Below are 24,608 nucleotides of genomic sequence, written 5' to 3'. Positions count from 1 at the left end.
TTATTTATCATGCCTACCTCCCATCAATCAGTGCTTGATCTCTCCTATCCTGGAGCACAGAAATCTCTTTCTCTGTGTTCGCTCGATGTTGAGGTCCTACTAGCAATAAAGGAGTTCTGACTTTAATGGACAAAGACCCATGAAGACAGTTGTCGCTTTTCTCAAATAATAATACCTATCGTGTATGGAGCCTCACTCTGCCTATGGCACTCGTTCCACTGCATTTTGTTCTCACACCTCTCCAACTATTTGACAGGTGGGTCATTGATATGGAGTCATTCCCCAAGATTTTCCAGCTGGATCTGTCTGACTCCAGAACGGAGCTTTTTGCCGGTTCCATTCACCAGCTTCTTTTGCTTGTATCCACCTGTACACTCCCGGGACTGCCCAGGCTGCTGTGTGGGAGATAGGTTTCCTCCCTTGGTGGCAAACAATGATTCATTCTCATGACTTAGAGGATGCAGATCTAGCATGTGGGGGGGAACATCCACAAGATTATCACCCCAGGAAATGCAAATAAGCCCTCTTTGGAGTGTCCTTGCTCTACCTTCATTTCAAATTATGATTATGAGGGGCTCCTGGGTGGCTCAGTGGGTTAAGGCCTCTGCCTTTGGCTCAGGTCATGATCCCAGGGTCCTGGGATCCAGCCCCGCATCGGACTCTCTGCTCAGCCGGGATCCTGCTTCCCTTCCTCTCCCTCTGCCTGCCTCTCTGACTACTTGTGATCTCTGTCTGTCAAATGAATAAATAAAATCTTTAAAAAAAATTATGATTATGACAGCTGGCAACAGAAGCAAAGGAATAATTATGTCTGCTGACTGGAAACTGAGGCCCTAAAGTCTTTGACTTGTTTTTGCCCACTAGCTTGTGAGTTGTACATAAATGTATGCATCTAAGTGAAAATACTTTCTTGAAATATTTTAATTAACAATTTCAACTTAGTGAAGGCACAAAGCCATTTACCTCCAACATGGAGATAGATAGATGAGTTTGAAATGTTTCTCCAAGATGTAATTTTAAAAAGGAACTTTGGCCTGGAAACCCGAAGATCTGGGTCCCAGTTCCTGATGTGCCACTTCTTAGCCTGTAATGTCAAGCAAAACCACTTAATCTTGCTGAATCTGTTTCCTCATGCGTAAAATATGAATAATGATATTTTCCTTGTCTAATTCACAGAGATGGTATGGTAGGGATCCTGTTATTGGGAAGTGCTTTGTAAACTCCAAAGTACTCTACAAGCATAAACCATGGGCAAGACGAAGGGAAAGCCTTAGAAAGGGACCAGCAGGAAGACTTCAGCAGAGTTCTAAGCAAGGATTTCAAAAAGGATTGAACCATGTGGAAAAGTTGTGCTTCTCACAATTGGTTTCCCCTTATCTTAGCGTTAGGGGTCCGAATTCAAATGGGGTCTCCAGCTGGGTCTATGATGATCTTCAACTGTATGACCTCCAGGAAACCAGTCTTGGTTCTCAGTGAAACTGAATATCCCAGTCCTAGAGGGGGACTGGCATGAGAATTAAATGACCCTTGACACCAGGGAAGCTAGGGACCTGGATAATGCTGCCTAGGTAAGCAGACTAAAAAGTACAGAACTGATTGGGATGTCACCGTGGTTACAAGTGCAGAGATGTTGCACTGGAATGAGACACAGGAGGAAGGGTGGAATGTAGGTGGATCTTGTATGAAGAAGTTATGGGCACCTCAAACTCATGAAAGTCAATCCCAAGTTAGAACGGAAAATTGCCTTCTGGGTAATGGAAATAGCAGGCCCAGCACAGCGTGAGTGCTTGCTCAACACAATGTGACATGGATAAGGACTGTCCTCGGTCTCCTGGTCTCTATCTGTTATTCTCTTTGGCCCTAGGCTTGCCAGAGACGCTTGCGGACGCGAGCCATCAGTACCCAGAAAGAAGACTGAAAAAGGAGGTGCGGGCGTTGACGGCAGGCCCTGAGCCCTGGTATGAACCCCTTCTCCCCGCCCTTGCTCCTTCACCCCCCACCCCCATCGCTGGGTCGGCACAATCAGGCTTGGGAGTGTGAAAGGGTTTCACTTCCGCCTGGCTGCAGGAACCACAAGTTCCAGACTAGGTCGGAATTGGAATAATCACAGTCAAAACCACCCAGATGCTCTCACACACCCAGCCGCGCGCGCATCCCGGGGCCGCGGGGCGCACGTGAGCCCACGCCCCGCGCGCCCGGCCCTGCCTCCCGCTGGAGCATCCTAGGCAGCGGCCGCAGACGCAGCCTCCTCCTCCTCCTCCTCCTCCTCCTCCTCCTCCTCCTCCTCCTAGTCCTAGTCCTCCTCGCGCCGCCGCCGCCGCCACCGTCTCCTCTCCCCTCTCCTCCTCCTTCCTCCCCCGGTTCCTGGTTCCTGCTCCTCCTCCCGTCCTCAGCAGCGAAGGGCAGAACCCTGAGCAGCGGCTGCCTGCGCTCGGGCCGCCGAGAGCCTGGAACAGGTCTGTTCGGGGGGCGCTTTGTTGCGGGCAGTTGGAGCACCCCTGGCTCCCAGAGTCGCCGGGAGGGCGCGCGGCGGGAGCGGGGATCGACGATTTCTCCGCGTTGGTTTTTTTTTTTTTTTTTTTTTTTTTTTTCTATGAATAGACGGGGTGCGATGGGACGGAAGGGCAGCTCCGTCCCTTGGCCAGTTCGCCGTCCCTCCGACTTCGGGGCGAGGGAGCCCCGAAGCTGCATGGACTCCCGCCCCCCCCCCGTCCGTCCCTCAAGCTCTCTTTCTGTGCACCCCCACTCCCCGCATCACTTCCCAGAGCTGAGCTTTCTCTTGTTCTGGGAGCTCGTGGATGGGGGCGGGGAGAGATGGATGGAGCCGATCCAGCTGGGCACCTGGGTGCATGGGGCTTTGTTACATACAACAAAAACCAGTCCGCACCAGCTTCCAGTTCCAGGCTAGGCTGCAGTCTGCCAGCGGTGTGGGGTGTGGGCCGGGCACACTGGGGAAGTGAGAGAATGAGAGGGGGCACTCCCTGTGTGTGTGACTGGACACACAGGAATGCGGTGGCATGTGTGTGTGTGTGTGGGGGATGGTGCGGGTTTTGTGTGGGATGCAGTTGAGTATGAGTTGGAGTGTGGGGTGTAGTGTGTTTGTGTGTGTGTGTCTGCGCCATGGGGCTGGGTTACTCCTGGCATTACATGTCCTTGGGTATCATCCCATGCCAAGCCAGATTGCAGTAACACGCAGGCAGATCAGGTCCAACCTGTTCTGCCCACATTGGAAGGATAATGATGGTTTCAGGGTGATGGAAATCCCCCCAGCTTGGGGCTGTTGCTTAGGACATTCTGCTTGTGGAATTTCCAGCCAGATTGACCAAGTCCTACTGGACATCATTATTGTTCCCCCAAAGATGCCCAACTTTCTTAGCAGGTTTCCCTCTGTCAGCCAATGAGGATCCAAAGCTCTTACAGTAATCCCTGCAGTGCCTCCCCCAGAACCCCTTTAATTAGTGGATGCTCATGTCGTCTTTACTGCAGTGATGTTACTTTTGAGCTAGGATGTAGCTGTATGTTTGGAGAAAAGTGAATATACTGGGCGCACCTATGAATTAGTAGTGAATTTGGGTTAAAGGGTTTATTTTTTTCTCCTGGAACTGTAAGATGTGAATTAGTATTGTCTTTTTTTTTAAATCAAAGAAAGAAGAAATCAACAAACATGAACAAAACTGCTAGGCCTTCTCTTGTATGTTTTATCTGAAGTTTTAAGAAAGCATTATTTGTCTGAGGCCAAAAATGTACAGTTAAGGGTAGTGATTGTTCAGTCAAACAACCGACATTTATTAAACACCAGCTATGTGCCAGTGGTAATGCTAGGTATTGGAAGTATAAAAATGAATAAATGACTAAAACATCATTTCAGCTCTCAGGGAGTACACCGTCAGGAAGGCAAGGTAGAAGTGTGTAAGCAGATGATTACAGTAGAGTATGACAAGAGATAGGCTGGATACTGTGAGAGCACAGAGGAGGGGTGCCTGGCTGGGAGTGGGAAGTGTGATCAGGAGAGGATCCAGGGCACCTGGGTGACTCAGTCAGCTAGGCGTCCAACTCTTGATTTCGGCTCAGGTCATGATCTCAGGGTCAGGCTCCACACTCAGCAGGGAGACTGCTTGAGATTCTCTCTCTCCCTCTGCCCGTCCCCCCAGCTTCCGTGTGCCTGTGCGCATTCTCTCTTTCTCAATAAAATCTTTTAAGAAAGAAAGAAAAACAGTTAGATAGGGAGGCTGGCTTCATGGGGGATGTAACATTTGAGTGAGTCTTGAAGAATTATTTCACCAGGTGGTCAAGTTGAAGTACGGGCATCTACAAAGGTAGAGGGGTCATGGTTAAGCAAGACTGCTGGGAGTCCTCTGAAGCATTACTATCACAAACTCAGAATGAGTCTCCGTGGAGTGGGATGGTGATTAATGGTGAATCCAAAAGAAGTCAGTATTGCAGATTGATAAGGATCAGCATACCTCCCCATCTTAGGAAAGGTCCAGCTCATTGAAAAATATTAGTGTTTTGCTTTAAGCAAATCTTTTATGGGTAAGTATGTATTTACAAGGCAAATGACCTAGATGGACAGTATTCACATCGCAGAATGTGTTGCTTTACAAAAGGCTTCATAATCAAATCATTTTAAATAACAGTGCCCCTCTGACCTTTACAGTGAAGATTTTTACCCCAAAGCCATTTATACAGAATCTTTTATGTAGCCAGTGGGTAGATAAGGAGAGATACACTGCACTGCATTTGCTTTGTGCACAAAAAGTTACCAGTGTCGGTGTGGGTACCTTTTCTCATGGTTTGGGTGTTTGAGAAACACTGACTACTGAAAGCATGGAAATAGTAGCAATAAATATGAAATCCATTATCTGTTCTCTTTTCATTTGGATTATATGTAAAATGCAAATTAACCAGGACAGGGTCTTCAGGGACTTTTACATTTTAGATACTCTTAGTGGTGTCACTGGTAATTAATAATAGCCCAGGATTTCCGTCCTGAATGTTAGGTATATAGTCAGGAACGGCTGTGTGAGGACTGACTTTAACACGCCTGTAGTTAGTCGAGAATAGGGGCCCGTTCTGAGTCTCCCGTTTTGTTGTGTTGGGGTCGATGACACAGGCTGATAAATGGCACTGGAAATGAACCTAAAAGATTAATGATTTCTGCTGGAAGTACCTGGTGGGCATACAATCACGGCAGTTAAGCGTGTGGGCTCTGAGGGCTTGGACCAGCATCCTGAGAATCGCGTCCCTGAAATGAAGACCAAAAATAGCCCTGGGTTCTGTTTGAAAGGAATGCAAGCAGAAACAGTTGAGTTTGAATTGACTACCCCCTCTTGAATCCCCCTCCCCACACCTAGCCTGGCCAATGCCCCCAGGCAGAGGAGATGACGGCCTGGGGTCCTTTGGGTGCACCAAGGTCCTTTGCTCATTGGCTGTCAGTAGCAGCAAGTATCAGGCAGCATCTCTAAGGTACATTCCCCCACAGCTCAGGCTGGAAGGGAGAGGACGTGTCTGCTGTGTCTGTGCTCAGGTAAGTCTAGTGGCTGGACCACGGGCTTGCCAGTGTGGAAGCTGAAGAAGCCTAGCTCCACCGGATGTCAGTAGGTGTTACGCACTCACATCCAGACACAGATTTTTGTGGTCAAGTTAAATTTGGGAAATTCTTGCTTAAACAAAAACAGGTTTGTTTACTTCAGGGCTCCTTAAAAGCCATCCCCAGGCTCTTGTATATTGTGAGTCGCCAGGAGAAGAGAATCTGCAGCCTTTCCTAGATGTGTCTGCCCACAGAACCCAGTGTTCTGACAGGCATTTGGCTGGACTGCTGTTGAGAAGAATATTCGCTGGGCGATGCCAGGCAAGGGCCTTTCCCACAGAGTTCGGAGGCTGTCCATATCTTACTAGGTAAACTTGGACACCTTGCTTCGCCCTCTAGGCCTTCCTTCCCCCATGCGTCAAATGAGGCTGATCATAATCATTGCTCTCACCGTCTGTGATGGTGTGATGACAACCGAGATAATATCTGTGCAAGTATTTTGAGCTCTTTAGAAGAAAGGCTCTATATAAACTCGAGGTTATTATGAAAGGGAAGTGCAGAATTAAGGCAATTACCCTGATAATTCAGGCCCAAAGCCTGTTTTTCTGCTGCACTGTCGGGCAGACTGCCTCAATTCTCTGCTCGGCTTTGACTGCAAAGACCTATCCTCATTCAACCTTGGGTGACTCAGTTCTTTGCGCTTACTTCCTTTCACTTCCTGAATGTTCCAGCATGGCCTCTCATTTCCTGGGCCGGGGTATCATCAGCACAGCCTTAAAAAAAAAATCCCAACAATTTGAACACACCCTGCTGACCAGAGAACCCTGGAGGTGGAAATTAAGTTGAGTTGGAAAGTTGCTTTTATCCTTCAGACTCATTCCCCTGCAGAAGTAGTTCCGGAGGGCCACCTTGGACGCAGACACTGTTGGGTTCATGTTCAGTGGCCCCTGTGCCCGGACCGTGTGGTCAATAGGAAGGTGTGGCCAGCTTTAAGGAAATTTAAAGGCAGAAGAAAAAGCCCTCGTGTGACTATTGACCCTCTCTGATTCCCTTGGCTCTTCATTAATGCCCTCAACCTCTCTTCTTTTAAGCTGCCTTGAAGGAAGAGTGCCTCTCTTGAGAATTAAGAGCTAATAACCATTGCCAGCCATGTCTGGGGTAGAGACCGACAGGGAGACCTTAGAGTTGCCCATTCCACTGTGCACCTTACACACAACTGGCCACTCTCCGAATGAAAACAACGAGCTTCAGTGGCAGTAGGAAAGGTTTAGGTTAGCCATGAGAGGGGACACTGTGACTTTAAGCCTGCACTACTGGACAGCGAGAGCAAAGTCCTCCTCTTTTCTGGAGAGTTTGGCAGAAATACGTGTCCAGTAGGGGAGGTTCATAATGGTAGCACTGCAAATGCTTTTCCAAGTTCATGTGGTGCAAAGCTTCTGTTTTGGACAAGCAAAATGCTAGAGAAGTGCAGTGAGTTCTCTAGGCTCCCACAGCTATCACGTGACAGAAGAGAAGTCATTCTAGAGCCTAAACTCAGATCTGCTCCCTCCTAATTCTCTTTCCACTCACTAGACCCAGCCGTCATCTTGTGTACTTCAGGGGAGTGCGGGTTGGCTCATTCAGTGGGACTTGAAGGTCACCTCCAGGTCTGAGTTGTGTGGGCTCTCGTGTGGCCACTTTAGTGGAAAGACAGTTTTCTAGTGGAGCCCGAAAAGGCCATGCATGTTCCCCTGTCTCTTTCCGTTCCTTTTGAGTGTCCGGTTGTCGGATTCATCCAGTCAAGTGGCCAGATGGAAACCTCGGGACCGGGTATTCTGGGTCGATGTTCAGTGGAAGATTCAATTACCAAGTCCTTCTTCCTTGGTGATGATTCACTTTTTTTGTGGACCCATGACCTCCTTGAAAGTTTGATGAAGGCCACTGATGAACTCCCCCATAAAAGGGCATGGAATTTGAGGGTGGTGTAGGTGCAGGACTCCCACTCTGCCAGCTGTTGGTGTTGGTACACAGCCTAGGGTCACCTGTAGATGCTCCCTAAATACAAAAGATTCCCAGAGTTGGACTTGTCAGCCTTAACTGGGGGTGGCGGTGGTTGTGTGGTGGGGATTGGAAATACTGGGGTGAGCCTTGTGCTGAATAGACTGGGGGAGGGAATGGATTCAGTTCCTGAGGTAAAAACACTGAAGTGAATGAGCATGTCTTCTTCTCCCAAGATTATGGAAAACCTGTGAGACAAAGGAGGCAGGGCAGGAAGAATGGCGGGAGATGTGAAAACATGGGAGAGGGTATCCATTTCACCCTAATAGCATGAAAGGAAACTCTCTTAAAATGTTGGGGGAACCCCTTTCACTTCTTTCTGGTGTTTTGTAATTTCTAAGTAGCAAAAGCCCTTAGCTTGGATATTAGAAATTATCTTAGATGCAGTAACACCAATGTATTTGAAGAAGAGATTTTTAGAGGCTGGGAGATTGTGGGGGAGTGGCACAGCTTGTCTTATTTCTTGTTTCAAAAAAGCTCTTTCATGATTAAAATAATACACGCTTGGAGTGCCTGGGTGGCTCAGTTGGTTAAGTGTCTGCTTTCGGCTCAGGTCATGAACCCAGGGTCCTGGCATCGAGTTGCACATCAGGCTCCCTGCTCAGCAGGGAGTCTGCTTCTCCTCTACCTCTGCCTGCCACTCTTCCTACTTGTGCTCTCTCTCTCTCTATCAAATAAATAAATAAAATCTTAAAAAAATAAAATAATACACGCTTATGCCTGTAAAAATAGAAGTCTGGAGTAGATAGAATGTTCTGGGCCTCTCCGCCACCTGATCCCTACCCTCTTCACCATTTGGCATTTATCATCTGTGCATGTTTTTATGAATATTCCTACATGTATTCCTGTGCATGAAATAACAAAGGATGTGACCAGCATTCTGAATACTGTTCTCCATCATGCTTTTCATGGACCTCTTTGTCTGGATGTCTTTTCCTGCTAGTATGCCTAGAGCTGTCTCATTCTTTTTAAGAGCTGCATAGTACTCTAATTTCTGTGGTTGGGACATAATGTCTTTAATACAACTTTCTTTTGTGAATTTTTATATTATTTCTAATTTTTAAAAAGAATTACTAAATATTGGGGCAGGCGACTTCCTTTTACTTGCACCCCTGCATACTCTTGCAAGGGTTTTTGTAGAATAAATGCCCAGTTGTGAAACCGGTGGTTCAAAGACTTCGGTTAGCACATCCTTGATTTTAATAGAGCCCTGCCCAAATTGCCTTCTAGGAAGATTATAGCCACTTATCTTCCCACCAACAATGGCCATGTCTCTAGCTCGGCTCTTCCTCACCAATTTCAGATACTCTGGGCTTTAGAATCTTTGACAATGTGGTAGCTAAAAATAATCCCCATTTTCTTTGCTTTTGGGGGGGTACCAGAGAGGTCGAATACCTTTTGGTGTGTGTATTGGCCTATTTTTCTATTCTGTTGTACCTTCTCATCTCAGTAACTGCAATCTCTTTGCATATTTCTGACATCAGTTAACACTTACCTCTGTCGTAAGTAGTTTAAGAGGTTTGTTGTTTACTTTTTCTCTTAGATTTTAAAGTGTCTTTCAGTGGTACAGAAGTGTTTCAAACTTGAAAAGTCCCAATTGACCCTCTGTTCTTTTATGAGCACTCAATCAAGGCCACAGTGAATGTCCTTGGACTGTATCATATGCATTGGGCTCATTATTTCCTTAAGATAAATTCCAAGGACTGGCTTTGTTCAGGTAATTTTTTCCCCTAGATCTTGCCAAATTGTTCTCTGAAGTGTTCTTTTTTTCCTTCTTTTTCTTTTCTTTCTTTCTTTCTTTCTTTTTTTTTTTTACCAATTTACATTCCAACCACAGAATATAAAAGTATACTTTACTCCTCCTTCCCATAATTAAGATTTCGGCTCTTAAATCAAGTATTAGGGAGGAATTCATATTTGGCACCAGAAAGGCTTGGAGCAGAAATCCCTAACTGCACATGAAACATATGTAATACATGGTTCACCTTCAATTATTTAAGCAAACAGGCTTTTTAATTCATTTCCAACTAGAACTGTGTCGAACGCATTTTCCTGACATCAAGCCCCTCCAAATTTGCTGTGAAATGAATGGCCATTTAGGGTCATTTCTGTTGGCAGCAGCTGCGGCAGCGGACAATGGCAAATTGACTTCAGAGATCTACCTTGTAAGACACTTGGGAAAAAAGCTACTGCCGCATCTTCACCAACCTCTGAGGTCAGCTAGATTGGTTCCAGAATTTTCCAGAGGCTGAGTGCTGAGTAGGAGTCAGCTTCTATCCAACTTGACTTCCTGCAAAGAGGACAAGTTTGAGGCCCTCCCATGAGAAGTTATTCTCACAGAAATAAACAGTGATGTCACCCTCTGCAAAGGGAACAGTGGCAAACAGGGACGGGTGTAGTTTCTCCCCTCACTCCGTCAACGCTTCCTTCATCTTTTGCCTCTCCTTTCTGTCCATGTCCACATATGGCCCTGGGGAATTTGGTGTCTGCTCTAGGCCACCAATAGGTCTGAGGATTAGGAGAAGATAGAAGTCACGGGGGTTGGTTGTGTGGTTTGAGAACTCTCTTTTGTCTCCTTGGGGGGTGGCAGAGCAGCGTGAGGCCCACAAACGGATGGTGACGATGGTTACCCATTTTACAGATGGTGAAGACTCAGCTGGAGAGAAGTCAGTGCTCTCAGAGTTGGACGTTGCTGGGAAAGGCTCCTGACCTACCAGCACTGCTTGCTAGCTAAAAATCTGGCACCTGATCTCCTCTAGGGATGGACCTCAGTGCCTTTGAGGTGCTGTTTTCCAATCAGATAGATTTAAGAACACCCTTTGTACTTACCTGTAGTCCTCTTTACCTAGAGTGGCACACACACAGCCTGTCCCTGGGATGCTTTTGAGTTGTCAGAAGATGGGGGGATTATGGTACCCAAAGGAATCATTTAGATTATTTGAACTATTGACATTTATGATTTGTGGTTTCCCACTTACCTCAAAATCTTGGTATTTGGCAAATGGCTCTAGGTCCTATCTAATATTTGTTGGGCTTTTTTTCTTTCTTTTAAAGGTTTGGAATAGCGTAAGGAGAATTCACCAGGGAACTGATGACCAGATAATATAATTGTTCATCTTTGCAGCCTTGAAAAAGAAATACTTTTCGTTGTTAAGCTCACGAGTGTCCCATCTTAAAGCTAGGGTATCTCTTCTTCAGTGCTGAATAATTTAAAACTGAAGCATTGTAGCCACAAATACGGTCTCTCCACATAAATCATGTGTCCTGTTTCTCCTTATGGATGATCATAAGGGGAAAGGCCAGGTTTTCTTTTCTTTTTAAAACCATGTTTGATGCTTTTAGTAGAATTTGGAATCATCGTGTTTTGTTTTTACTAAATTATTCCCCAAAGGTAGCATTGCTTTTGAACTCTGATTAGAACCAGGAAGGAAACCCTTCTGCGTACTTAAACTGGAAAGGAAAATTCTTGCTGAGAGGCAAAGGTAGTTGATAAATGGAGCATACAGTGAATGCGGAGGTAGAAGACCCAGGTTCTGATTCTGGTTTTGGTACGGATTAGCTGCATGACCTTGAACAAGGGCTTAAATGTCTCTGGGAATCTGGTTCCTCACATATAAAATGAGGACCTAGGAATTACAGATCTATTTTGCAGTGCCTTTCATTTAAATAAAGCAAGCTCATGTCCAAAGTCGGAGCGTGCTTTTGTGACACAACCACTTGGCACACATTCAAAGCTAGAGTCCCGACCTCAAGCCCCTGAATCTGCAACTCCAAGAGGGGACCCAGCAAGTCTTATGTCTTAACCAGCTTCTTAGGTGATTCAGAGAAGGCAGGAACCCCCTCCTGTGGTATATTTCAGGAGACGAGAACCCTTGGGTTTTCTGGCCTGAGGAAATGAAAGCCTTTTCCCAAAGTGAGAAAGTCCCGGCCTCCCAGTAGCTCTGGCTTACAAACCCAAGACACCAGGGGTGCCTGGCTTGCTCTGTTGGTAGAGCATGTAACTCTTGGTTTCGGAGTTGTGAGTTCAAGCCCCACCCTGGGTATAGAGATTACTTAAAAATTTTTAAAAATCTTAAAAAAAAAAAAAAAAAGGAAAGAAAGAAAGAAACCTGTGACAGAAGACTGCATTCAAGGAGGTTGGTTTTTGACCTAGTTCCCTGGGGCTGGTTTCTGCCTAGGTAAGCGGAGAACAGAACGCTGTTTTGAATAAGAGCAGGCCTCGATGAACAGACTGACCAGCTCTTCAGTAATGAGCATATTTCAGGCCCTTTGGCACAAAATCTTCAGTAGCAGCATTTCTGAGAAAGGACAAAGTGGTTTCCAGAGCTCAGACCCTTTCTGTCCAAGCTCTCCCCCAAATCTCTTTTGACGGTTCTACCCCTCTTGTGACTTTTTAAAACTTTAATTTCTCTTGCCTTCCTCAAACTCCCAGCGTGTCAGTGGGTTCCCTCGTCTCATGGGATTAGGTTAGGCCCTAACCTTGCCCCAGCTTCCACCGCACCCCTCAGCCCTCCCTCTGTCATAGCACTGATTGTATTTCTTCCAACCCAAAGCACGGCCTCAGTGCCCTCCTGTTCAATAAATGCCCACAGGAAAGGAGTCAGCATCAACGTCCACCCATTTACCCAACTTACATTCTTACATTCATTTCATTGCAGGGGAAATTGGAGCCAGAGACATGCCTCTCCAAGGCAAACTTTCAGAGACAGCAAGACTTCCTTTTATATATCGCTACCATTTATTGAGCCGTGTGCCAGGCCCTGCGCTGCTCTCATGGTGGCACGAGTTGTCGAATCTATGCCCTCCCACAACTCTGTCGAGGGTAGGGACTAGCCGTCTACTCATCTTTCAGAGGAGGAAACTGAGTCCCAGAGCCGCTAAGTGACTTGCACACCAAGTTCATTCGGCTGGTGAGTGGCGCAGCGGGTCTGGCTGCCTGGTCCTGGGGCCTGAATGGTTAAATGAACCGTTCCCCCGCGGTAATAAGGCAGTTATGCCAAAGGCAAGTGTGTGCAGCAAGAGATTTTCTTGGCTGTGAAGACTCAGCCCCAAAGACTTTGAATAACTTCAGATACCAGGGAAGAGAGGCGAGTTCATTTTAAGGGCAGAGTGATGTGGCCAGGGTCATGTATCATTGGAAGGCTGGGGCCAGGAAACAGGCTTTGCTGTTGGCACATTGGCAGCTTATTTTTTTAAGATCTTATTCATTTATTTGAAGGAGAGGGAGAGTGAGAGAGAGGAGGAGCAAGCACGAGCTGGGGGGTGGGGGGGCAGAGGCAGAGGATGAAGCAGGCTCCCCCCTGAGCGGGGAGCGAAATGTGGGACTCTATCTCAGGACTCTGGGATCATGACCTGAGCCCAAGTCAGAGGCATTATAACCGACTTAGCTACCCAGGTGCCCTAACAGCTTATTATTATTATCATCACTATTATTAGGTGTACACATAGCCCTCTGGAGAGGTGTGGGTCCTGGCCCAGGCACTTTGGACAAGTGGCTGACCCTCTCTAAACTTCAGTCTCTTAAGCTGTATAATGGAGATAAAAGAGTAGGTACTTATTAAGGTCTCCCCTCCACACATTCAGGAATAAACAAGATAATTCTCACAAATTTCTCAGCACAGTGCCTGGTACATAGAAGTGCTCGAAAGGTATCCTTACTGTCAGCCGGTTGCCAACTTCAGTGATCCTTGTGGGCCCTTTCGTCCCTGGTTTCTCAGTGTCTGGTCATCCTTGGGCCTCGCATCTGGCCCAGCAGAGGTTGCTCATGCCCATGCGGTACACATTGTTTGGGACAAGCAGGGACAGGGCCTTTTTGTGTGGGGACGTCCTGATGCTGACAGGGCTTGCTGCAACAGTACCCCCAAAGCACCCGTGGGCCTCCTGGACAGCTTCTGATTCCCAGGCCCTGAAATGGCTCACAGAGTAACAAAAATGTTGATGAGGTGGACCCTGTGGTTCATAAAGTAACAAAAATAGGGAGGAGGCCTGCTGGGCAATGTCCTCAGGAGCAGGGAGAGCAGGGGTTTTGCTGCTTGCCCCCCCCTCGCCTCCCGTGGCAGCCCCAGCCAGCATGTATTTCCTTCTGGCATTCCTCCAAGACAGCAGGCCGGAGAGCCTGCGCCTCTCCTCCCCAAGTAATACATCAGGTACGGCAACCAGATGCTGCCATAGTGACAGTTCCTACCTGATCAATGGAGCTGGGAATTGGGCCCTGGTGACAGGGCCTGCCTTGAGGGGGGCCACCTCCCAGGGCATCACCTGCCTCAACCTGGTGACCAAGCAACGTGTTCCCACCCCCCGCCCCGCCCCACCGCGCTGGCTGTGTATTAGTCTCTGATCTTTTCTCTCTAAATGAATCCCCACCTCTGGGGCCCCGGAGTGACCATTTCAGGTATGCACCGCCTTCAGCGGATTCCCCAATGTCTGTGCCTTAGCTCAGCCCTTGCTATTCCTTCCCTGAACTATTGAGTATTATTGCCACTGCCATCGTGCTATTAATAACAGCAGGAATAGCTCACACTTACTGGGTGCTGATTATGTGCCAGGCATTTCCATGTGTTATCTCATTTAATAGCAACAACAATCCCGTGGGGGTATAGGTACTATTATTAGTCTCACTTCACAGAGGAGGAATCATAACATCTAGCATTTAGTGAGTGCTTACTGTGCGCTGGGCACTAAGCTAAGGACCTGCCATGTGGTAACCTTTTTAATCCTTGTGATAACCTTTTGAGGCCAGCCCCATTATTGCTACTAGATATCTCTGTGGCCTTGAATAGGAAGGGTCTAGATGGGAAGTGAGACCCCTACAGAATATTTGGAAAGGTTTGGATGACCTAGGAGGACGCAGAATAATCAGAAGGGTTTGCATGACCCAGGAGGACCCAAAGGTTTGCATGTCCATTGACGACAAGTCCTTCCTCATCATCCCTTTCCTTGCCCATTCCCAGTCCTGTAGGGCCCTTGGCCGTGGCTGGAGATGGGAGTAGGATGGCCCACACCACCTCTGCCCACTCTGGGCTGTTTTGGGGGACCCATGAGACCAGATTAGGGTAGTGGCATGGTGGAAAGTACCAAATCAAGGTCCTGCTGCTTAGCCTGGATTTTCAGACTTCTTACTATATGACTACAAAGGATTCTAACATGCATTTCCGATAGTATTGCTTTCACACAGACCCCACACTCTACTCATACCTGCTCCATTCCCAGAACATATTTTGTGCATGAATACTCATTTCCAGGGCTTTGCTCTGGGTATTGTCTTGCTGGTTCTTCTCCAGAAAGCCTGCTCAGACCACCTCACTTCCTTATGCATTTATTCTTTCATCCTTTTGAACAAGGACACATACTGAGCATCTATTTTTTTTAAAATATTTATTTATTTATTTTAGAGAGAGAGAGAGATGGAATACAGGGCAGAGGGGCAAAGGGAGAGGGAGAGAGAATCCCAAGCAGAGTGCACAGAGTACAGAGCCTGAGGTGGGGCTTGATCTCATGACCCTGAGATCACAACCTGAGCAGAAACCAAGAACCAGATGCTTAACTGACTCAGCCACCCAGGGGTTCCCTTGAGCCTCTATTACATATCAGATGTTGTGCTAGGCACTTAGAACGTGGTTTTAAGCAAAATAGACCTATGCCCTGCCCTCACAAAACTCACAGTCTAAAGGAGGAGATGGACATTACACAAAAACCCAGGCACCTATAATCAATTGCGGTGAGGGCCATGCAGGGGAACAATAGTGCAGCAGGAGAGACCATAATGAGAGAGACTTAATTTAGATGGGTGGGGAATCATGAAAGGCCTTTCTGGGGCAAGTGGCATCCAAGCTGAGATCCAAAAGATGGATAAATATTAACAGTGTTCCGTGCAGAGGAAAACAGCTTGCGTGGACACCCTGAGGTGGAGTCTCACCATCTTCAAGCGACTCCAAGAGCCCAGTGAGCTGGGGAGAAAGTGGTACTCAGTGAGGTCGGAGGCCATGCTGGGTCTGGCAGGCCATGGGAATGAGTTTTGTCCCTATGCGGAGCGCAGGAGGTAGTCACTGACATGTTTAAGTGAGGGATCAAAGTAATCTAATTTATACTTTTAAAATAGCACTCTGACTGCTACACAAAATTGGACCGGAGAGTGGTAATAAGAAACACACGGGGTGGCGGGGGGCGGGGGAGCGAGCTAGGAGGTCAGGAGAGGACACCAGGCAAAGAGATTGCCGGTGGCCTGGGCTAGGCGGGTAGCAGTGGCCATAGAGAATAGCAAGCGGATTTGGGATCCATTTCACAGCCAGAGCCAAAGGACTTGCAAAGGCACTGGGTTTGGGTGGGGGAGGGGCTAAGGGATGGGAGCCATCTAGGAAGACTTCCTTGTGTCTGGCTTGAGGGAGATGTCTGGCAGCACTGCCGAGGGGCGTGGGGGGTGTCTTTTGAAGCAGGTTCCTATATCAGCCCTTCCGCGCCACGTGTTCATCTCTAATGCACTTTCAGCATGGATCCTGTACTTCTTTGTTTTGGTGATAGTTAACAAGAGAGTGTGTTTATTGTCTCCCTAGGTAGGCTTTAAACTCTTTGACGACACTGGCTATGTCTTACTTATGTGTGTATTCCCCAAAGCATCCAAGCCATGATGTATTGAAGACTGATGGATGGAACAATTAAGGGAAGGAACTCCTGCTTTCAACTTTACTCTTCTCGCTAAGGCTTCAGACGTGACTCTGGATTAAGCTCTTTAAAAAAAAAATGGCATACCCTCGGAGAGACAGGGGCTTTGATATAGACTTGGAGCCACATTCGACCATGAATCACCTTTAGAGAAATTGCTGCCGTGTTCTCAGGATACGCTGTGCACCCCAACCTTGGTCCCTGGAGCATCCTTTAGCAGTGCAGGGAAAGGTTCTGTGTTCGTAGAACGGCTTCATGGGTGTGTGGAGGCTAGCTCAGGATGGGCAAAGGGGAAGATGAGAAGTGGCCTCACAGCCTCAGTTGTTCAGGCAGGTGTGAGCTTTTGTGGCTTTTTACATGTGGCATCTGAAAACACAGACTGGGGACGCCTGGGTGGCTCAGTCAGTGAAGCGTCTGCCTTCAACTCAGGTCCTGTAGCCCCCACAATGGGCTTCCTGCTCAGCGGGGAGTCTGCTTCTCCCTCTGCGCCCCCCCCCCCGCTCATGCTCGCACTATCTCTTTCTCTCTCTCAAATAAATAAATGAAAACTCAGATTCTGGATAACATGTTATAGAACCTTAGATTCAGTCACAAAACAGACAAAATATAGCTGGTGACCATGTCCAAATGAGATAAAACTAAAGGGAGGTGTCCCTACAGCCATTTTGGGGGGATTCTTTCAGTTCCACAGAGAGCTGTCCGATCCTGCAGTGCTGAGGTAGGAGCCTCAGACTCTGAATTTTTACAAGCATCCCGGGAAACGCTGATGCAGGTGATGCAGGTGACCCACGATCACACTTCAAGACATCCTGGCTTCAGAGATCAGCCCTGGAACAAAATCAGATACAACTTGCTCCTGAGTACTACCCAGCCCAGACCTGCTCCCTTCTCAGGGGAAAGTCCAGAATCATTCTCAGGTACCCAGGGAACTTCACATACAGTTGTAGACACGCAGGGATGCTCAGATGAATCACTAAAAAAGAGATGTGACAGTCCTCACTAGCAGAGTGGAAGGGCAAGTGCAAGGAGAGTCCATAACCTTCCAGCAGCACTTGGGAGCGGACAGACACTAGAGGGCCATTTTAGGAAAGGCCTCAAGGGGGCGCTGTGTGATGACTTAGTCTGCAGAGGTGGCACCTTGCCCAGCACCCTTTAACTTCTGAGGTTGCTTTTTTTTTTTTTTTTAAAGAATTTATTTATTTATTTGACAGAGAGAGATCACAAGTAGGCAGAGAGGCAGTCGGAGAGAGAGAGGAGGAAGCAGGCTCCCCGCTGAGCAGAGAGCCCGATGCGGGACTCGATCCCAGGACCCTGGGATCATGACCTGAGCCGAAGGCAGTGGCTTAACCCACTGAGCCACCCAGGCGCCTCTGAGGTTGCTTTTAAAAGAGGAACTGAATTGGGATGTACCAGTTCCTTCCATAAGTGTGGATACTAACCCTTTATTGGATATGTCATTTGCAAATATCTTCTCCCATCCAGTGGGTTGCCTTTTAGTTTTGTTGGTTGTTTCTTTTGCTGCCCAGAAGCTTTTTGTTTTGATGAAGTCCCAATAGTTTCTCTTTGCTTTTGTTTCCTGGCCTTAGGAGACAGGAAAAATGTTGCTACGGTCGATGTCAGAGACATGACTGTCTGTGTGCGCTTCTGGGGTTTTGATTGTTTTTGGTCTCACATTTAGATCTTTAATCCATTTCGAGTTTATTTTGTGTGTGGTGTAAGGAAGTTGCCCAGTTTCATTCTTTTGCATGTAGCTGTCCAGGTTTCCCAATACCATGTGTTGAAGACGCTTTCTTTTTCCCATTGTATATTCATTCCTCCTTATTGACCATACAATCGTGGTTTCATTTCTGAGTTTTCTGTTCTGTTCTATTAATCTGTGTGTCTGTTTTTATGCCAGGATGATGCTGTTTTGATCAGTGCAGCTCTGAAATGTAACTGGAAGCCCGGAACAGTGACCCCTCCAGTTTTGCTTTTCTTTCTCAGGATTGCTTTGGCTATTTGGGGCCAGCTGGGCTTTACCCCATCCTCTAGCACCCAGCCAGGGGTGTTGAAGGGGGATGGGTATGGATTTCGCATCTCAGTGGAATTAAGGGTACCAAACAGTTCCCTGTCTCCAGGTTCACCTTGTAAGGGACCCGATCCTGGTCTAGCCAGCCCAGTTGCCTTCTTAACCAAACTTTGCTCTGCATCCTCCCCCAGGAATCTGGACAGCTCTCTTCCAGGAATCTGTCCGGGGAGTTAATTCTAAGCAGCTCCATCATTATGCTCACCACTCCCCCTGCCCTCTATGTCTCCTGCGGAGACCTAAGACTGACCTGGTCAGCAGTGGCAGAACACGTAGAGTGTGCAGCAATGCACCTTAGCAGTCCACTTCACTTCCTGTTCACTTCCAAGGCCACCAAGAGAAACCTGCATTCAATAATCACATCTCCACCCCCTTAGGCCCAGTTGTACCTCCTGAATCTCCCAAATCTGAACCCAGCCTGTGCTGGCAACCGGTACTTCCCCATCCAGTTTTGACTCTAGGACAGCTTCACCCCAGTGGAGTCCTTCCAGAGGGGTTCTACTCAGACTTTTGAGATATCTTCATTCTTCTTCATGCCTCTCCATTCAGGCCATCCTTGGCCACCACCCAAGATGGGGAAGCACCTTCCATCTCCCGCCGAGTTCTATCCCTATACATGTTTCTGCATTGTCATCACACCCGGTCTTGTCTCACAGGCTTTTCTTCCGTGTCCTTTGAGGCCCACGTCGCCTTCAACAAACTCCCCTGGCTCTTCCCTTCTTGCAGCGTCATCTGCCTCAGCACTTTGCAGTGCCGGCCACATGGTGGCATCCACTGGGGAGCTTTTTAACAAGTGCTAAAGCCTGGACCCTGTCCCCGGAGATTCTGATTCAACCAGCCTGAACATCTTTCTTTTGAAGATTTAGTTATTTATTTTAGAGAGACAGAGAGAGTGAGCAAGTGCATGTGAGCGTGCGGAGTTGGAGGAACAGAGAGAGAGGGAAAGGGAAAGAGAGAGATCATCTCAAGCTGACTCCGTGCTGAGTATGGAGCCCAACATGGGGCTCAATTCCACGACCCTGAGATCATGACCTGAGCCTAAACCAAGAGTTGAAAGCTTAAATGACTGAGCCACCCGGGGGCCCCTGGCCTGACCTTAAGAGCTGGGACAGGCAATGCTAATATTTAGCCAGATTTAGGAACCTCTGACACCTGCTGCTTGTCTTAACAGACACACGATTTCTCAAGCAACTTTATCAAATGCTCGTTCTCCCAGGGTGCACATGCCACAGAGCTGACGACTGATGGCCACCTTCTTCTATTCTTTGGCACTATTTTTAGGCCTTTTGTGTCCATCCTAAGAAAAGAAAAAGGAAAAGAAAAGAAAAGCACAACATGTAACAAAATGAAATAAAAAGATTGTGGGGCATCTGGGAGGCTGAGTGGGTTAAGTGTCTGCCTTCAACTCAGGTCCTGATCCCAGGGACATGACATCGAGACCTGCATCGGGCTTCCTGCTCAGCGGGGAGTCTGCTTCTCCCTCTCCCTCTGCCCCTTCTCCCACTCACGTGCTTTCTCTTTCTCAAATGAATAAACTTTTAAAAAAGTGATTGCTGTGAAAATGAAATTAAATGAAACTAAGTAAAATTAAATAAATGATTCTTGAGGCATATGTATCACCCACTCTTCCTTTCATCAGCTCCTGTCCTCCTCATTCACCCACACTTTCCCTGGATTTCTTATACCTGGTTTACCGTGTTCTTCTCCAGCCTGAGTCCTGCTCTTCTTGTGGGTGACTTTAGTGCCTCTATGTACAATCCATTCTATATCCTGGACTCAATCATTCTCTTGACGAAGAGTTATGGAGTGCTCACTGTGTGCCAGACACAGTTTTAGGTGTGGTGTGGGAGGTATAGCAATGAAGAAATGGACAGAAATCCCTGCCCTCAAAGAAGGTTATGCTCAAGAGGGCAGGGTTGGGAGAGATGATCAATCAAATAGTAAACAAGTAATAATATAATAGGATGTCAAATGCTGTTTGGAAGAAATTTAATCAGGGGTCAAGGTAGGGAAAGCTAGGAGAAAGGAATTAAGTTTACTTATGAGAGAAGGAATTTCAACAAGGATAGCCCTCATTGAGCAGATGGATTTGAGCAAAGACCTGGAGAAAGAGAGGAAGCCACCATGTAAATATCTCATGGGAGAGTATTACAGATAGAGAGAACAGCAAGTGCAAATGTCCTGGGGCAGGCATGTGCCTGGTGGGAAGGAAGGTAGTATGGCTGTAGCTGAGTTAGGGAAGAGGTGTGGATGAGGTCAGGGAGGCATGACTTCACCAGGTCTTATTGGGCCTGGTGGGAAATTGTAAGGAGTCCCGCTCCTACGTAACTGAATGAAATGGTGACCCACTAGAGGGGAGAGTCTGTCTAGAGTACAGAATTGAGTCTGACTTCTATTTGAATTTTCCTTGGTCTTGCTTATCTTCATTCACCTTCATCTCTGCCCCAGTTTTGTCCCCTGTCCCTATTGCTAACCCCTTTATTTTGTCACTGCCTCAACCTGCTTCACCTCAGAAATTGTAAACTCGGGTATTGGGATAACAAGAGCTTGTGCAACCCGCTCCTTCATTCTACTTATACTTTCTCTTTCTCCCTCCTCTAAATCTCTCATTTCTTGACTCTGTTGAGGCCTTTCATCGATATCAGTCCTTCCGGTTTCTCTTCCTTCCCTCTCTCTCCTAAACTCCTTGCCTGGTTCTTCTTCTACTACAGTAGCTCAGCAAAGCCCAAACTATAGACAGGCCAGGGGATCCGAGTCCTGGCTGCACATTAGAATCACCTGGGACACTTTAAAATCTGTAGGTGATTGATTTCGTTGGTGTAGGATGGGGCCCACATCATGTAGATATTCTTAAAGCCCCTTCAATTATTCTAATGAGAAACCAGATAGAGACCTCCTGGATGAACATGCATCTGCCTCTTCCCTTTCTGGAATCTGCTCACCACTCCCCCTGCCCTCTACCTCTCCTGTGGAGACCTAAAGCTGAGAATCTGGAATCTTTCTGGAATCTTAGTTGCTCCCTTTACACTGTTTGGAAATCTTACCAGGTGACCTTAGTGAGCTACGTCTCATACGCCTCTCAGGGCTTAAACCAATCTTCATCGCCCTCCCCCCCCCTCCAACCCCAATTCTGTCCCTGTCTCTTTTAGAATATGGCTTCATTTTCTATTCTCTCGAGAAAATAGAGGTGCCCGGGGCCTCATCCTTCTGCCTGTTGCCTCAGACCTCGATGTCTGCGCGTCCATTTTCATTCTCATCTCTCCTTCTTCCTCTTCCAAAACTTTCCTCTATTTGCGGCTCTTCAGATTCTTTATCATTGGCTCCCTTCAAAATGCCTGCAGCCCCTTTTCTCTTTAAAAACCTTCTTTTCACAGGTGCCTGGGTGGATCAGTCCTTGGGCGTCTGCCTTCAGCTCAGGTCATGATCCTGAGTCCTGGGATTGAGCCCTACATCAGGCTTCCTGCTCAGCGAGAAGCCTGCTTCTCTTTCTCCCATTGGCCCTGCTTGTGTTTCAACAGAGGTCAAGGTAGGGAAGGCTAGGAGGAAGGAGTTAAGTTTACATATGAGAGAAGGAATTTCAACAAGGATAGCCCTGTCTCTTTCTGTCAAATAAATAAATAAAATAAAAATAAGAATAAGAATAAAATAAAAACCTTTTCAGGGCACCTGGATGCCTCAGTCGATTAAGCGTCTGCCTTCAGCTCAGGTCAGACTATGCCTCAGGACCAAACTCCTTGATTTAACTAGGACTCTTGGGCTTTGTGTCTGCTTATCATCCTGGGTGTCTGAGGACATTTTCCACTGGAGTGAAAATTCTGAAACCGGATGAAAAATTTGAATACCATTGACCTCTGTCTTCACAACAAACTCCAATAAGGTCACTGTTTATCAAGAATAGAAGAGCATTTCTTATATCAAGAGGGGGAAAGCTTCAGAGAGCTTGTGTTTAGGAACTATGTCCCCTCCAGATGGGTACATTTCGTTGCCAGGGTCCAGACTGAGGGCCCTCACAATCTGATGTGCATTTCTGGGAGCATTATAAGGCCCTTCTTTCCTTTGTGGTTGCTTGTCCCTGTCATAGACATGAAGATAGAAGAACTTTGCCTAAAGAACACCCATGGCCTTGATGACAGCCTCATCCCGGGTTAGCCTTAAATACCAAGCTATCCACTGTCTGTGACTTGCATTACTTTCTCTATTTGAAATATCTCTGATATCCTTCCAAGTGATTTAAGATTCTTCTTGAGAGTGGCAGAACAGTCCACTGAATCAAAGATTGTTACATATTCTGGTCCATTTCTTGGAACTGGGAGGACCTTATAAGGCCCCGACCAGCCCGTAGGCTTTTCATCTGCATTCAGGAAAGGGGTCAATGCACGCTTTCACTTATGAAAACCAAACTTTGGCAATGACCGATCTGGTGGTTCTGAGTCCCAGGCTGGTCTTAATTTGTCCAGTTTAGAGGAATGTTCATGGGTGAGTCATCTGTAGCCATCTATGCCCTGGCTTGACCTGGGTCTCTAGTATCATCTCTCCCTACGCAAACACTCCTGTCAAAAGTACTATTAAGTAAAAGCACTGAACTGGGAATTGGGTGTTATTGTTTATTGCGTGTGACCTTGGGCAAGTCACTGAAGGATCCTCATCTGAATAAGGAGGGTGTTGGACCAGATCTCCAGGGTCCCCTTCAGCTCTGCTACTCTGAGTCATCGATGTGGAGAGATCACAGGGGTGAAAATGCTTTGAAAAGTTCACAGTGTTATATGGATGTGGGGTGCTAGTAATTAAACCCACTGCTTTCAGTTCTCATAGCAGCAGAAGGAAGAGAGGGCACCTGGGTGGCTCAGTCAGTTAGGTGTCTGCCTTTGGCTCAGGTCATGGTCTCAGGGTCCTGGGATTGGGCTCCCTGCTCAGAGGGAGTCTGCTTTTCCCTCTCCCTTGCCCCTTCTCCTTCTCATGTGCTCTCTCTCTCTCTCAAATAAATAAAATCTTTTAAAAAAGGAGAAATAGAGGGACCTTCCTGATTCCAGTACAACTGGGCATGTCAACACCTGAGTCATCTGAATTGGCAGAATAGTGTTGTTTACCAGGGAGCAAAATAATAAGCTATTATTTCTTGAGACGCGACCATATGCCAGCAGCCTGCTAGTAACTTCCATTAACATTCATTATTCAGCTTCATAGTAGACCTATCATTATCATTATTTTTGCCCTTTTACAGATGGGGAAACTGAGACTCAGGGAGGTTAAGAGACTTGGTTGAGGTCATATAGCTAGGGATTGAGAGAAGCTAACATTTGAGCTGTGAGTTTCTGATTCAACAGCGTGAGCTCGCTCTAGTATGTGAAAATTTGAGACTCAGGGCCCTGTTTTGTAACCCAGTACTTCTCCAACTTTAATGTGCAGATGAATGACCAGATTTTGCTAGAATCAGATTGCTGATTCCTAGGTCTGGTGTCGGGCTTGAGCTTTTGCATTTCTTTTCTTTTCAATTTTATTTACTCATTTTAGAGAGAGGGTGAGCACGGAGGGAGAGGCAGAGGCAGAGGCAGAAGCAGACTCCCACTGAGCAGGGAGCCCTGAAGCGAGGCTCTATCTCGGGACCCCCGATCATGACCTGAGCCCAAAGCAGCCACTTAACCAACTGAGCCACCCAGGAGCCCCCTAGCTTCTGCAGTTCTAACAGGCTCCCAGATGCTAAGGTAGCAAGTCCATGGACCCTATACTTTAGGCAGCAAGAGGGCAAGGGGTTCAGGGCCTTTCTATAGGAATCCCCTGGTCTACATTTGCCCCTGGAGCAGGGCCACATGGGCTGTGCCCTGCACAACTCCAAGGGACACCATTTGCTTTATATTCTCTGTGTAGCCTGCTTCCTGGGAGTTGTGTTCTGTGGGCCCCCACCCCCCCCCCCGCTCCTCCCCACCCCAGAGTGAGAACTTGGTAAATAGCGAGTCGATCCACACACTCCTCTTCCACTTGGGCCAAGTCTGAAGAAAAGAGAGTGCCCTTTCTCCCACGAATGAAAAATTGATCGATGCTGTTGAGAAAAGAAATGCAAAGCCCGTCTGCTACAATGAGGGTGGCCCATTTGGTGTTCGAGGCAAGATAGGGAGGGGGTTGAAAACGAAGCTGGCTGGCTGGCTGGCTGGCTGGCTGGCTGGCTGGCGTGGCCAGCTCCATTCTTATGCTAACAAAGCCCTGATTCCAGGCTGCAGCTGCTGCCTGGGCAGAGGCTCAGGCCATTCAGAGCAGCTTGCTTTCCGAGTGCCAGACCCCCAGAACAGGTGCGGCCCCGCTCGTTATTTTGGACAGCCCTCC

General features: G+C 47.4%; 1 protein-coding gene across 1 annotated transcript in view; it reads left to right on the top strand.

The window, feature by feature from the left end:
* The first annotated feature begins 2,315 nt into the window (after positions 1 to 2,315).
* The window catches only part of PAK3 (p21 (RAC1) activated kinase 3), a 241,838-nt gene continuing 219,545 nt past the window's right edge, over positions 2,316 to 24,608 (top strand). Inside the window, exon 1 of the mRNA XM_059384573.1 lies at positions 2,316 to 2,456. The gene's annotated coding sequence lies outside the window, so the exon portion shown is untranslated. The remainder of the gene's footprint in view (positions 2,457 to 24,608) is intronic.

The sequence above is a fragment of the Mustela nigripes genome, chromosome X, assembly GCF_022355385.1.
Source record: "Mustela nigripes isolate SB6536 chromosome X, MUSNIG.SB6536, whole genome shotgun sequence".
In the NCBI taxonomy this organism is placed as follows: Eukaryota; Metazoa; Chordata; class Mammalia; order Carnivora; family Mustelidae; genus Mustela; species Mustela nigripes.
The sequence above is the reverse complement of the archived record's forward strand: the minus strand, read 5'-3'. Positions and strand labels throughout refer to the sequence as shown.